This window comes from Myxocyprinus asiaticus, chromosome 45 (genome assembly GCF_019703515.2).
Source record: "Myxocyprinus asiaticus isolate MX2 ecotype Aquarium Trade chromosome 45, UBuf_Myxa_2, whole genome shotgun sequence".
Taxonomy (NCBI): domain Eukaryota; kingdom Metazoa; phylum Chordata; class Actinopteri; order Cypriniformes; family Catostomidae; genus Myxocyprinus; species Myxocyprinus asiaticus.
In genome coordinates, this window is record NC_059388.1 from 25,657,415 (window position 1) to 25,672,672 (window position 15,258).

The 15,258-nt window shown below is 38.4% G+C and overlaps 1 protein-coding gene across 3 annotated transcripts in view; it reads left to right on the forward strand.

The window, feature by feature from the left end:
- Positions 1-2,578: 2,578 nt before the first annotated feature.
- The window catches only part of LOC127435071 (transcription factor EC-like), a 67,734-nt gene continuing 55,054 nt past the window's right edge, over positions 2,579-15,258 (forward strand). Inside the window, exon 1 of one of the 3 annotated variants that reach the window (XM_051688234.1) lies at positions 2,579-2,672. The gene's annotated coding sequence lies outside the window, so the exon portion shown is untranslated. The remainder of the gene's footprint in view (positions 2,673-15,258) is intronic. The other 2 variants (XM_051688227.1, XM_051688228.1) reach the window with 2 other exon arrangements.

Below are 15,258 nucleotides of genomic sequence, written 5' to 3' on the forward strand. Positions count from 1 at the left end.
CCATGCTATGCATTCTTCTTATATAATAAAATAATTGAATCTCACATCAATATTTCGTGAGCAGTTATGCAACATATTATCTTTGGTAAGTAACCGTGTAATAAGCGTGATCCGCTTCGCGCTGAAGTCCTGATCATAGTTTATTTTGTGATAAAAATATCTAACCATACAATTCCTTACATATCAAACAAACACAGACAGATGAAACAGTAGTATTACATTTGTTACTCACCAGCATTACTATCGTGTCTATATATTTGGCACTGCTCCATTTTTCAAATAAGTTTCTTTGCAAAGCCTGATTCATAATGGTTCTCAATAGAATCCTTAGAGAAATGTGCTCAACTAAGGTTAGTCCTCATTCCTAATGTTGGGATCCTTCAGAAGGCTATGCAGAGATGCAGTTTTTACACAACCAAGAGCACAACGAAGTCTGGGGTCCTTACTTGACATCTTAATTTTTGTTTGTTTGTTAAAAGCAAACTACAGTAACAATAGTACCACTTTCAGAGCTGAAGTACCTCAGCCACTCTTTCAGTTCACCGTGACCATTATGTACGTTGTGGAGGCGAGAATATTCAAATAAACCTCACATTTTGATGTCACTATGGGGCCGATTTCAAAACGAGTCGTTTTTGCAAGGTGGAAACAATATGCTCTTTTCGAACTGGAGAGAAAGTTTTGAGTATAATGACCTCTTATACTGTATGTCAAAATATCAAGGGAAATTTGATTTCACATGAAATGACCCCTTTAACCCTACCACTAAATCTAACCCTAAACCTAACCTTAGTAGCAGTGAATGAGACTCTCGCAGGCTGCCAGGGAGCCGGCTTCTAGACACAGCCCATGCTGACGCCTCCACTGCATTTTACGTCTTGTTTTTTGCAGCCATGAACAAAAATGTTAGTTTTTATTACATATGGTAAATAATGATATGAACTTTAGTTAACTGCTGCTGTTCATCACTATATTTGTGACTCAGCTGTTATGGTGCTTTGTAGTTTTATTGCTGGTATTTAGTATAAATGAAATCCATCTATAAATCCATCTGTAAATCAATGAAATGGCAACACTTGAGACTTATATATATATAGCATACTATATACAGTGTGTTAATACAACTTAATGTTACTTTATGTAAGTTACTTAAATTTTAACATAGGCACAGTTTATAAAAATATATTAATACTAATATTTGTATTTATTTGAAAAGAAGAATAATGTAGTGGTCAGTTGTTAATAAATCTTCTTGGTACTTGGTCTGGTACTTGGCATCATAATAACACAAAAGGTTAAACAGAAGGCCAAATTAGATGTCTAATATGACATTTAAGGACATATTAGTAATGATGACTCATTTGACATTTTAAGTAGCCGCAGCCAATGGGCAGAACATTAGCTAATATGGACAGTATGTGGTTTAGCATCCTCCATCAAGACCAGCCAGAAATACATAATGACTCAATGAACATTCAATAAGTAAGAAAAAAATACACCCTGAAAGATAATAACAAACATATTGAAATGCAATATCCACTAACAGTCACACAGGGACACTGAACTGGAAAATTCTTCATTTGTTACTCAGAAAAAACATAATATTATGTTAGAGGTTTTCATTGAAAATTTTTGTTATATGACAAACAAGTAGATGAACGGAAAATCCAAAATATCCTAATATATTAAACCTTTTATCTCATACAATTTCAGCTTTATTTAAACATTTTAGTTTGGTAAAAGCCCATATATACATATATATTTGAATGTTCTCAGCTGTAGATTAATGGAGATTAAAGGTAGATTGGTATTTACTCTTACTGTAAATTTGACATTTACTGTAAGTGCTTTTATAAAGTCAAACATAGCCTTCTCTTCTCTTGATTAATCTCTAATATCAGCCTCTCAGAATGCCTTGGCGATGATGATATGTTGATGACATTAATGATGGTGGGGTTGATGATTTTCAGGGTCATTATCTTTTAGCACTACAGTAAGTGGATATTCAGCCTCCTCCATATTTATAAGAAAGTTATGAAAATCTATGAAATCGTGCTCCTCCTCTGACAGCACATATAAGTTGGTTCTTAATCATATACATGTAAACAGAGGCACGGATGACTCATTTCTGTGCTTGACACTGTGGGGTCTTACTGATGACCATTCTTGGCCCTGTTTAGCATGTGTACAAGCAGATTTTTAAAAAGTGTTTCTGAGGGTGGGACAGAGATAGAGGATACCTGTACATTGAAAATGGAAATTACTACAGGGAAAATTTGCAAATAAAAAAATCCCAACAGTTTGGATGCATACAGTACAATATGTGAACACTTACTGTACAGTAAGCCAAAAGATCTTCTCTATAATGGACATCAAGATGACATGACAAACTGAGAATTGAGAACCACATAATCATGCAATATTTCATTACATCAGGATTTTTTGCATAAAAACTAACATCTTACTTTCTAGGTTTAAGATTTCTGTAAGGATTTGTAGAAGGTCGTAGCATAGACTTCCCATTTGCACCCGGTTCTATGGCTGAAGAAAAGAGGAAATAGATAAAGATTTATATCGGACAGAGTCTTGCTGGCAAAGTGTAAGAGCAAGAAGGCAATCACTGACTTCACAGAAACAAATCTGATCACCACACCTGGAGCCACAAAACACAGGTAACTTCGTTATGTATAGTACGTATAGTATGTTACGTATAGTGTCATTCTTTTAACTCAATATAGACTATTAATATAGGTGGCAATAACTGTCATGCTGCAACATGCTTATTATTAGAAAATGTTACACTGAAGTTTTTGTCCTGTCAGCAAATGGTGTTTGGATGCTTGTGCTATTTTAGTTAGCTGATGGTCAGCGAGACCTGGACTATACTAAATAGCACTCTTTAATGTTCAAATGGCTGCTGAGATTCAACCTCTGGTGTAACGTTCTTAGATTAATTTACCATCTAGATCTGCCAATTAGTTTATACCTTACAGAAAAAAACCAGCAGGAACTATCGCACAATAATGAACAATTCTAACACAACTAAAACATACAGTGGCCCAAAAAAGTAAATGGACACATACTGTAAACCACCTAGTTGAATTTCAATGCGTTACAAACAAAAATAAACCAAGTGGCATCTGCATAAAAACGATGCTAGACTTCTTTTATAGAATTAACTTAACTTTTCTTGCCATTTTTGCAATTACTTTAAACCAAATGGTAATTTTAAGTGGATGCAATGAAGTCAGTTTCCCAAAGAAAACACATGTGTCCTAGCAGAGTAACCATAGATGTGGTTCATCACAGTTACTATAGACATGTTTCAGTAAGTTTGACCAAATACATTTTAATCATAATTTAACACTTATAGAGATATGTGATAGGATAATAGTGTACTGTATATTTATTGTTTTATCATTTAAAACATTTTGCGAAATGTTATGCTTGAAAAGTGTGCTAGCTAAAAAAAAAAAATGTTGATATCTAATACAATTCATACATTTTTAAGTGTCCAAACACTTTTTAGGGCCACAGTAGACTAAATTCAATAAAAATTAATGTACTTTTTATCTGGTGCACTGGGAAATTTGAAGAGTAGGACATTTCAGTTATAATGATTACTACCGTCTTTTATCCTTGAATACATTCTGAAGACGCAGTCACCATAATTTTAATGTTAATTCATGAGAGCAAAATTTCACTTTTTACAGATTAATAAAATTTACTCTAAAAAAATGGAAGGCAAAGCACTAAAAAAGTTAATAAAAATGCCTGTTTATATGATCTGTTCATATAAACATTTACATTTATGCATTAGATGCAAGCTTTTGTTCCTCAACCGGTAGAGCATGGCACTAGAAATGCCAATGGCATGGGTTTGATTCCTAGTGAACGCACAGCCAGATAAAATGTATAACTTAGTTAAATGCATTATGAATGACTTTGGATAAAAGCATCTGCCAAATGCATACTTGTAAATATACTGTAGATCTATTTAGGGTTTGTCTTCAAATATGTTATTTATGTTGTTAAACTGCTCAGCGGGGACTTAAGACATTATGACACTACTGTATGATTTTCTGAAAAGTTGCTTTGAAATGATGGGCTCTATTTTCGTAAGCACGCAAAGCGCAGCGCTACGACCGTGCGCTACGTCTTATCCAATTTTTGTGAGAGCACAATTTCAAGAGCAATTTTCGTCTGTGGGTGGTAGTGTTTGGGCTGTCCGTGGTTGTATGCGTGCAAACTGTGGGTGTATTGTATGGTAATGAAGTGGCGTAAAGTGCGATTCGCTATTTTCCTGAGAAATAGGTCACTGCGCTAAGACGTTTCAATTCCATGTCTGTTTTCAGTGCAAAGTCCAAATTTAGTTACTGCATTTGCAGTTTGGAGATTCCACCATCAGGTGGTAATAAAATTCATGTCCAAACTCTTCAAATATGGTGGAACATCAAATAATGTCCCTGACAATAGCCTTTCTATGAAACAAAAATGTATTAGGTTTGTGTTAAACTATCTATACAGTAGGTCATGGTTTATTTTTCAATTATTATTATTATTATGTTTATATTTAAAATTGTATTTTTGATCGAATTTGTATTGTTATTGGAAGTGCGTGCGGATACAATCACTGTCAATACTAGCCATGATTTGTGTGTCAGTAGATGAAAATGATTAATAATACTTACATTCTCTATAATTTAACATAGCCTACATCCATGTCCTGAACCACATTTTCTATGCGTATAAAAGGTACATGTCCCATTTAACAAGGACACAGTTAATGCTCAAAATAATATAAGTCCATATTTCTATTATTTGAATTCATTGCATACAGGCCATTTACACTACCAACTTCTTATGAATGTGCTGTCTTTGTTTATATTGCTGGTGCTTGAGGGAATGGACTATGTAATAGTACGCAGACACTGCAATAACCAAAGAAAAACCTCCAAATGAAACTGCACTTGACCTAACCCGTTAGCGCTTTGCATGCCATTTCGCCAAACCCATTTGCACCTCGACATAGCATTTGCTTGCACAAAAAAACCAAGACTTCATGGCCATGCCCATTGACTTTGCGCTTATGACTTATGGCATAGCGCTGCGCTTGGTGCTAGCTCTCTCTTAAAATATGATGTATATTGTGAAAAGTGCTATAAAAATGACTTGATCTGTATCTGCTCTTGAGTATGCATTTCCAGTCTGTTTAAAAAACTTAGCTGTCTACAGCGACAAGGTGACATTGCAAAAAGGCAAAAATGAAGAAGCAGCATCCACCACCACATTCTTAAATAAAAACTTCCTCTATTTGGTTCCCATCACATACAGGATATTGCTTTATCTATTTATCGATTTCTTTGCACCCTTTTCTTGTTTGTAGAGGATGTGGTTTCTTTTGCACTCACTTTAAAGGGTGACATTTATGGGGGCGGGGATATTTTCAATTGAGCACATGAGCGACTGTCACAATCACAACACGAGGTATGACTTTGCAAAAACAGCATGTTGATTTATATTTGTTTGTTAAAATGGTCATCCAAGACCACTATCTCTCTGCAAAAGAGTGAGGGAATAGTATGAGCATACATCAGAAACACACTACATGCCCAAAAGTATGTGGGAATCTAAAAACCACACCCATATGGAATTATTATTGTAATTATAATTAATACAAAAAGGAATTATAAGAAAGGCCAAAGTATGCTGTCCACATACTTTTGGTCATGTAGTGTATCTGGCTACACCAGATATTGCATGACAAGAGTGATATAACATAAAGGAGAAGTGAAGAGTAGTCCATTGGCATTAATGCTGAGCATTTGAAACAGCTGCATATTGGAATCTCTCATGAGACCAAAGACATGATGTGACATGAGAAACGCAGACAGGAGATACTCTTACCAGAAACGGTGCAAATGAACAGAACGCACAAGGAAATATAGGAGACAGATGAAAAGAAGAGTACCTTACAGAGTAGTGAGCCAATCAAAAGATTAATGTCATTTATATGGAGAGAATGAGTGAGAAAATGACATTCGCAGGTGTTGATCAATGTCAGGTGGAGTGAGGGTCATTTGTGTGCTGGCACCCAGAGGAGAGGACAGGTGATCTGGAGATAGACAAGGTGCAAATAGAGAGGGAAATATATCCAACATTTCAATGACAATGGGATAATGGATAGACAGATGTGAAAAATCAGCAGAGGCACCAGATGTAGGAGGAGAAATTATGAAAAGTGTGCATAAAGTAGAGCAGTACAGACCTGCCATGACTAAGGTTCTGATTTTACTGCAGGTCTAGCCTAAAATAGGCCTTACATAAAAGGAGAATAAAATCTTTAAAGCAGACATATCATTAGAAATAGAATTTTCCTTTAAAATTGTTTCAAATAAAAATAAAATAAAACATAAAAGATATATAGAACTGTACTATGAAAACATATTTTAACTCTCAGATCCATCTGTTGAAACGGCAACATATCCTTCCAAAGGATCCCAATGTTAGGAAAGAGAAGCTGAATTTTAAAGAATGCCCATTTCAGCATAGAATGCTTTGTCAAATTTGAATGCAGACTTTGTAAAGCCTGTTTAATTAAAAGTGTTAGAAATCATCACCAAAAACTACATTTTAACTATTTGCGGTGCAAAACTTATAACTAACATTATAAGTAGAGAGAGTAAGAGAGAGAGAGAGTTAGTGCAGTGTGTATTATGTTCAGAGGAAGTAAGGCAGTGTGCTGAGGACAGGAAGGCCAGTGGGCTGTGCTCACCTCTGATTCAGCTCTGATTCATAAGACTGCAGTTTCTCAATATCCGAAAATCGCCCACCTTTCTCTGAGAGGTCAGTCACATGATCACAGCAGCGGCCCTGTTTAAGCGATGAGACAGAGAGGTGTGCAAAGATGCAAAATTATGTGTTTTAGCTAACATATGAAATATAGAAATACATATCAAGCCAGCTATCACAACATATTTCCCTTTTCAAGTCGGTCACTCAACGTCACTTTCGTCGAATGACAACTAGCGCCGGGTTCACACATCCTCTGTGAGTGGTGGCGTGAGCGAGGCGTGAGCAGGGTGGTCGCGTTGGACGTTCACATTGGCTGCGTCTCTTCCACAAGAATCAGCAGCGCCTCTGCGTAGAAATTAAAGTTATCTATGGGGTCCTACGCCAATTTTTTTCTTTAATAAGATAATAAGCTGAGGTTATTGCTGCTTCAAGGACAACAGGGGCAGTCATGTGCACTTCATCTTTATCAGCACACTTGGCTGTGATTGGTTAATGTTGTCTATACTGTTCACCTATATACACAGAATGGCAAAAGGTCCAGCAGTTTATTAATTCTTTCCTTTATTTAGTTATTTATTGAGTTTACTTGCATGCAGACATATAAATTGTAGTGTACTATAGGTTCGGTTTGCTTTTGTGTCTTTTCAATAATCTCCTGATTATTTTAGTATTGTACTGCACCCAAAGCCACTGAGCTCAGCGTGAACAGCATGGTAAAATTAGGCTCAACGCTGAAACTATCCACTCACTGCTCCATCTGGGACGCTTCTGGGACGCGTCACCTCGCGACTCACACTTGCAGTGTGAACGGTGTCATCTGTTAATATGGGTGCCGAAACAAAAACGTGCCGCTCACGCCTCGTTCACGCCCCACTCACGGAGGATGTGTGAACCCGGCGTAGGGGTCACTCCTGAGTCCCCGATCTCTCTGAATATTTTTCATTCATGCCAATTCTGATTACCAGATGTCTTTTGAGGTCCTGCCTCATCAGGCTCGTCAGAACCTTCTCCTTTTACAGTCAAGAATGAATCTTTCTACATGCCCTTCGTTGTTAGCAAAGCACGGTTTCAGTGGACGAAGTTCTCTTTCATATTACCAAGCGGATCAACGGGAGATCTTTGTTCCCTGGGTGCCCAGCGAACAAATATAATTTTTGCAAGTATTATTGTTCTGTGAGTGTCTTCCCCCACAGCAACAAAAACTAAGAGTAAACATTTACGGAACGCACATCCTTTAAAGTATGAGATACCATAAATGCCTCCAGTGCGGCAGACGCAACATCCAGCCACAGGACAGACATGACAGCTGCCACTTATGCCTGGGCAGCGACCACACGGAGGCGTCGTTCATAGATACTCAGTGCTCTCATTAAGAAAACCTGAGTATGAAGACGCTATGTTCCAGAGCGGCAGTCTTCATGAGGGACACCACCGTGGCTCTAGCTTCTCGCGACACCCCCACCGTGACTTCGGCAGGAACACAGGTGAGTATTGCACCAAGCACAGACACGGAGCATGGAGAGCTTGAGAATCTCCCACCGGCGCAAGCTTTGCAGGCCTCCAGCTCTCCTCCTATGGTGTGTTTGCCCAGAGAATATGTTGGAGGATGTCTATATCCCCCTAGTGTTGTAGGGGGCAAGACTTCCTTTGGCGTAGATATGGTCTCCATCCCAGCATCATTATGGGCAGTATTTCTGGCTCTGAAAGTTTTTCATCCAGAACACCAGTATCGACATGTGTTGGTCCGGACGGACAACACGTCAGTGGTGGCTTATATAAATCACCAAGGGGGAACACAGTCACATCCAATGCTGTATCTGACGTGCCGCATTCTTCTGTGGTGTCACAAACATCTCAAATCTATCCATGCAGTTCACATTCCCGGCTGTTTGAATTATGGACCAATCTGCTCTCGCATCAGAGCATTCGCCCTGGAGAGTGGAGACTCCATCCTCAGGTGGTCCTGAGAATTTGGGAAACATTTGGGGAAGCAGAAGTTGATCTGTTCACTTCCCTGGAGACCACACAATGCCAATTGTGGTACTCGCTGAGCCAGGCTCTGCTGGGAACGAATGACTTAGCCCACAAATGGCCAGCAAAGAAACGTGAATATGCGTTTCCCCCAGTCGGGCTGATGCACCAAGTGTTGTGCAAGTTCAGGATGGATCGGGATGCAGTGCTACTAGTTGTGCTGAAATGGCCCAACTAGCCATGGTTTGCGGAGCGAGCCGAACTGCTGGAAGCTCCACCATGGCAAATTCCACTGAGGAGAGATCTACTCTCTCAAGTGCGGTGCACAATCTGGCATCCGCAGCCAGAGCTGTGGAAACTACACGTTTGGCTGTTGAACGGGACATGTGTGCAGTGGGTTGTCACATACCATTTGTAACACCATCGCACAGTCCAGAGCCCACTCTACATGGCAGCTGTATGTGTTAAAGTACCGAGTGTTTTCAGACTGGTGTTTGTCATGAAACAAAAACCCAGCAGACTACTCGGTGAACATGATGCTGCACTTTCTTCAAGAGTGATTAGATGCAGGTTTATCACCATCAACGCTGAAAGTGTATGTTGCGGCTCTTGTGGAAAATCATGCTCCAGTTGCAGGAATTTTGATAAGCAAGCACGTTCTTGTTACGAAATTCCTACAGGGAGCGAGACGAATCAGACCGACTCGCCCAGTTATAGTCCCAGTGTGGGATCTGTCCATGATGCTGAAGGCTCTGAGTACTTCGCCGTTTGAGCCACTAGAAACGGCAGAAATACATGTTCTCTCATTTTAAACCGCTTTATTACTGGCCATCGTTTCAGAATTGGCATGACTGAAAAATATTCAGAGAGACTCAGGAGTGACCCATAGTCATCATTCGACGTAAGTAACGTCTTGTTCCCTCCTTTCAGGTAACCGGGGTTACATTTCAGTAACCTAGACGTTATCAGCATTTATAGCAGTACTACAGTTATCTATACAGCTTTCTAATTACTAAGACACATTTCCTAAAACCATAAGTGTAAAGTGACTTGTAAGAAATGCAAGTGTACTTAATACATCAGTATCTGGGAAGTGACATTGCACTGTGATTTCCACACTTGATTAAGTAACATAACCATATTCAAATGTTTTAATAATGAGATTCTTGAGTACCAAATAGGCACATAAGAATGATTTTTAAAGGATTAGGTGACACAGTATATTCCAAATAGACTGGAGTAATGACTGCTGAAAATGGAGCTTTGCCATCATGAGTAAAAATGGAATTTAAAAAAATAAATACAAATATAAAACACTTATTTCAAACAGTAATAATAATATTTTTGCCAGTATTTTTGATCAGTTTATTGCATCCTTGGTGAACAGAAGCCTTTTGAATGGTAGTGTAAATCATAGTTGCGTAATAACATATAGGTCCTCATAAGAACCAACAGGAAATAAAAATAAAAAATATGAAAAACAATACAAAAATATAGTAATAAAACTGTGCAAATGCTGTGAATCATAAGTAGGTTATGGTGCATATATTGTGCCAATTAAGTAGATGAATAAACAGGTCAGTGTTATCTGTATATATGTTTATATACTGTATAATAGATTTTTCATAACTATAAACACAAAGCTACAACTACAAACTCAACAGTACCAGCCTCAAACAATAAAAAAAAAAAAAAAAAAAAAAAAATTTATTCAAAACTGTTATCTTTAAATTAATTTAAAATTTGCCTTCAAATGGCTCACAAAACATCAAATTCACAGTAATGATTTACTGCACTGAATCTTGTTTGTCTATAGTTGTAGTCTATTATTGAGGCTTTTTTTTTTTTTTTTTTTTTTTGGTTTAGGATGTTTGGCTAATAGAAAGGATTCTAGTTTTCAAGCAATTGAGAAAAACTGTACAACATATCAACTGAACACCCAGGCCCAATTTAGTGCAGTGTTAACAGTGGCCTCTTGTGGGCAGCTGATGAACTACACTTAAAGCTGTAATACCCTGGGTTGCTCACCAACATTCAAGTCTAATAAATTCACCCAGCCCAGATAGGTTCATAAGGGCAGGAGTTGAAGATCTCAGCATTCACACTGCAGACTTCATATTGCTTAACGACAGGGAGAGAGTCTGAATTGCCTCGTTGAGGAGAGGCGTCATTGCGAAGCGTTTTTTTTGGTGCTCTTATGAGTAGTGCTATCTTGCCAGCATATTGATGAATGAGCTCTCCAAGCTCTCTAAAGCCAAGTGATGGTTTAAGGGCCCTTGAAACTAAGCTCACCCTCCCCGAGACGTCTCTCTGCTTGCCACACATCAGCGTGGTCCACAGAGTGACTCTCATATCATACAACCAGCATCTCACCCAAAGCAGGGTTCAGCTACAAGTGAGGCTCAGCTTACCTTGTCCAATCAGTGACTGCAGAGGAGTTCAGGGGAAGGTGAGGTGCTGCTCAACCTTGGCCAATCAGAGATGACATTGAATGGCTGCTCTCTCCCCAGTCTCTGGCTCTTGGGGGTGACCAAGGCTCCATGTCTGCTGTTTTCAAGAGAGGAGAATGGCTCAAGAGGAGTATTGACTAGGCAGACACAAAAACAAGACTCTGTCTTTATCTGTTTAACCATCTTGGAAAAGATGCTAAACCACAGTGGCCCCCAAAAGTATTTTGACACTCAAGTCACACCAAAATGAGTATGATGTCATTGCATTAGATAATGAAATATCAAAACAAGTAGCGTTTATTTTAAAGACACCTAGCACAAGCATATTTTTGAAGCAAAGTATTTCACAAAAATAAGATTGTTTGGTTTTAAATTTAAAAAAAATAGATATACTTTTTAAGTTCATAAAAGTATATTAAACTAGATAGGTAAAGTTTGTCAAGACAAACTTTGATATTGGCTTGACAAAACCTGGCCTTAAGTTTAAAAAAAGTTTAAAAAGATTGAGGTGTAAAGGTTTAACAGATCTTACTGTAAGACAAACAGCCAGCTAGTTAGATATATAGTGAGTCAGACAGACTGTCAGATAGATAATCAAATAAACCATATGATAAAAAGAAAGAAAGGCAATAAAGAGAGAGAGAGAGAGAGAGAGAGAGAGAGGGGGTTAGGGCTAGGGTTAGGTTAGGCTACCCTACTAACAGCAGGTAAATGGGCTTGTGCGTTTTTGTTTTATTTTAGGATTTTTTGAAAGTTGGATTTTGACAGTTGGCCTGTTTAAACATTAGGTCAATGTAACACTCTCCCTACGTCTGAAACCGTATGTAGTGTATGTCAGGATGCACTTCTCGGCCAGTAAAACAGTACATTTTTGAGGTATGCAATAGATTACGGACATACTTCATCCGGAGACGTGGGTGTTTTGCCTTGTGATCTGAGTATATGACATAAGAACAGCAACCGCGGAAATAATCCGCTCTGGTTTTGTTAAACAAGCACCATTTAAGCACAATGAAAAAATGTATTGGTATAATAAGCACTTACAGTAGAAAAGAGCTGCCAGTCTCGCGGTTCTTCACCCTTCTTTTAAATCCAGCATTTTGAATGTGATGTTGCCTCAGCTCCCGAGGGATTGTGGGATCATTAAGTGTCCAGTCGATCCGCACTTCTAAATCTCGTCGGAAACAGTAGGTCATCAGGGTATTTCTTGCTTACTGCTTTATGAATACTGAGGATTCGGACATACTCCTATGGCATACTGTTTTTGGCATACTATATAGTAGGGAAGTATGGATATTCAGACACAGTGTCTGTATACACCAGGAGCGTCTGTTGACGTGACGTGCCACAACGGCTTGAGGCTGTCTATACTGGATGCGTCAAAGCAGACGTTCTAAACCAATTGTTTGTTTTGTTGGCAGGAGTAGCGCCAGTGCGTGCAGGGCAAAATGGAACGGGATGTTTACTCTCTGTGCGCTGCAGCAGACACTTCCAGTTAAGACAGCTTTATTGATTATAATGGGATCTAATTGCTTTTGAATTGACGCAACGCATTGCGTCCGGTGTAGACAGGGTATTAGTCTATGGGATTTTTGAGATTTGTGATCACCCACTACAGGGAAACCCCAAGTCTGTTCAGTTTTGAAAGAAATAGCACACTAAGTCAGAACAGTCTGAAGGTCTGTACCAAGTTTAGTGGATGTAGCTTGAAAACTCTAGAAGCAGTTACATTTAATAATTTTAATCTTTGTTTAGGGATTTCGGGAAAAATAATAAGCCCAAAGTTTAGAAAAAATGCTGGCTTTTTTCAATTCAACATAATTAAGTCAAGAATTATTTGGACACTTTGTAGTTGTCAAACTTACTTAGTAACTCCCCAACACTGGAGCACACACACTAACCACCATTTGGTCTGTCTATTATCCAGACTCAGTGACTCAGGGCCTGAGCACAGGCAGACGACCACTGTAGCCCCGCTTGGCATCTGAGGGGAGCCAGCGAGAGCAAAAGCTAAGAATTAGCCGTGAAAAGAGCAAATAAAAAGGTGCTTCTACTTGAAAGGTCTGCAACAAAGCCTTTTGAGGACCTGAGAGACGACATGAGAAAGAAGGAGAGGAAACAAGTGTTTTGTCTTTCGGCCCCGAGCTGAAAGGCTGCTGGTGGAGGGGCAAAGCGCCACACAGGGCCGTTTCTGAGGGAAAGCTTTTAATGAGGCCCGGGGGGAAAGTAGAGCTCATCAGACTGAAACACATCCTCTGAAATCTCTTTCACACACACACAATTCACTTAGCTCAGATCCACATACATACACTCAAACTGTTCTTCCTCAAGACTCTTATAACAACAGAAGAGCTGGATTTATACTCATGCAAGGTCTCCTTCTCATCCATTTTACCTGAGGCTATGATTCTGAAGTATATCCTATATATCCTTGTCTCCACACAACCAACTAACCATCCCTGCAAAGATTCATAAGCCTGAAGGCTTTTACTATACACTGTAAATCACCAGTTAAAGCTCATCAGTGTCTTGTTGACCCTATCTTGACCCTGATGTCACCCACAAATAATCCTAAAACTGCCGCTAAAATGATCCCTTTGCAAATCATATATCACTGATGCTAACCTTTAGAGGAAAAGCTATATGGTTCTATCATAAAAAACTTTTGATTTCTGAAAAACATTTGTGAAGATAGCATTGAAGGTGATTTCCAGTGTTGTTAAGGTGTTCTGAATGGTTTGTAGCATGTTGCTATGTGGTTTCCAGGGTTCTGGATGGTTACTTCATATAATCATCTGTAATCATCAGACTAAGTCTGTACCAAAACTTAGTGTGCTACCTTGCTGTCTCCTGCCTACATAGGCAGTTGTCTTCTATGTCAGCGTCCTAACTGAAATGGATCCTCATAAGAGACCGATTACTGGTTACTTCAAGTCAAAAGTCAAATTCTGGCCCCTAGATTTGGCTCAGGGCTCTCCTTTAATGCAAGTCTAAGGTATTTCTTGCCTGTTTTATTGTCCACCAAGGAAAAATCAAGTCAGATTGCTGAGAAAAGTAATAGTGAGCCTGATCTCCAGAAAATTACATGACTGTGGCAACATTTTTGCAAAATTACATTACGTGGGTCCTGTATTGCGGCAGTTCCAAGGTGAAGCTCCACTGTGTGAGCTAAAAGCGAGTGAAAATTTTCTCCCAAACAGATGAGGTTAAGTTTAATGCTATATCATGTTTAAATCAACAAAACCTACCCTAAAACTTAAAGGTAAACCTAACTGATAGTGTCATAAAAAGCAAATGTGAGATGAAAAATGCAATTGTTGAAGCAAACATGTCATTTTGTGGTGCTTTTATAAAATATTTGCCTCATGTGCTGATTCATAAGCTCTCCAGGCTCTTATCCAGGTCCTTTGCATTGTTCTATCACTTGAGTTACTGCACAGTTTGGTCGCACTCAAGCTTAAATGTGGTTGGTAATGTAATGTAAACTTTCAAATGTATCGCCCTGCAAGTCATACACTATAGTAAAAGTGTTTAGATGTCATAAAATAGCACTGTGTGAGGAACAGGGTGAAAAGTGTTTATAAACTGATAATCTGCCCTTTGACTCGTGATTTGTGTGAAAGGAAATAAAAGTTTCAGTTTGATTTTATGTTTACTAATGAAATGAATGGAGTGTTAATTGGTCCATCATTCATTTAAATTAATGATTCGATTTTCATCAAAATATGCAACGAGTAATCCAAAAGTAATCAGATTAGATTACCTAAAATGTGTAATCTAAAGGGTACATTACTGATTGCAATTTAAAGTGTGTAATTTGTAATCCGTACCGGAATACATTTTCAGAAATAATCTACCCAGCACTGGTAACGTGTTTTTATAAATTGGTAATAGCACAACTCTCCTCAACAAACCATACAACAAGCAATCATAGCAATAATGTGCAAATCAAGGTTATAGTTTTGGGTTTTTAATTTAGTTTTAATTTTTACTTTCAAATTATTATTTAGTTTAGTTTCAATTATTTTACCAACTGTGTTTG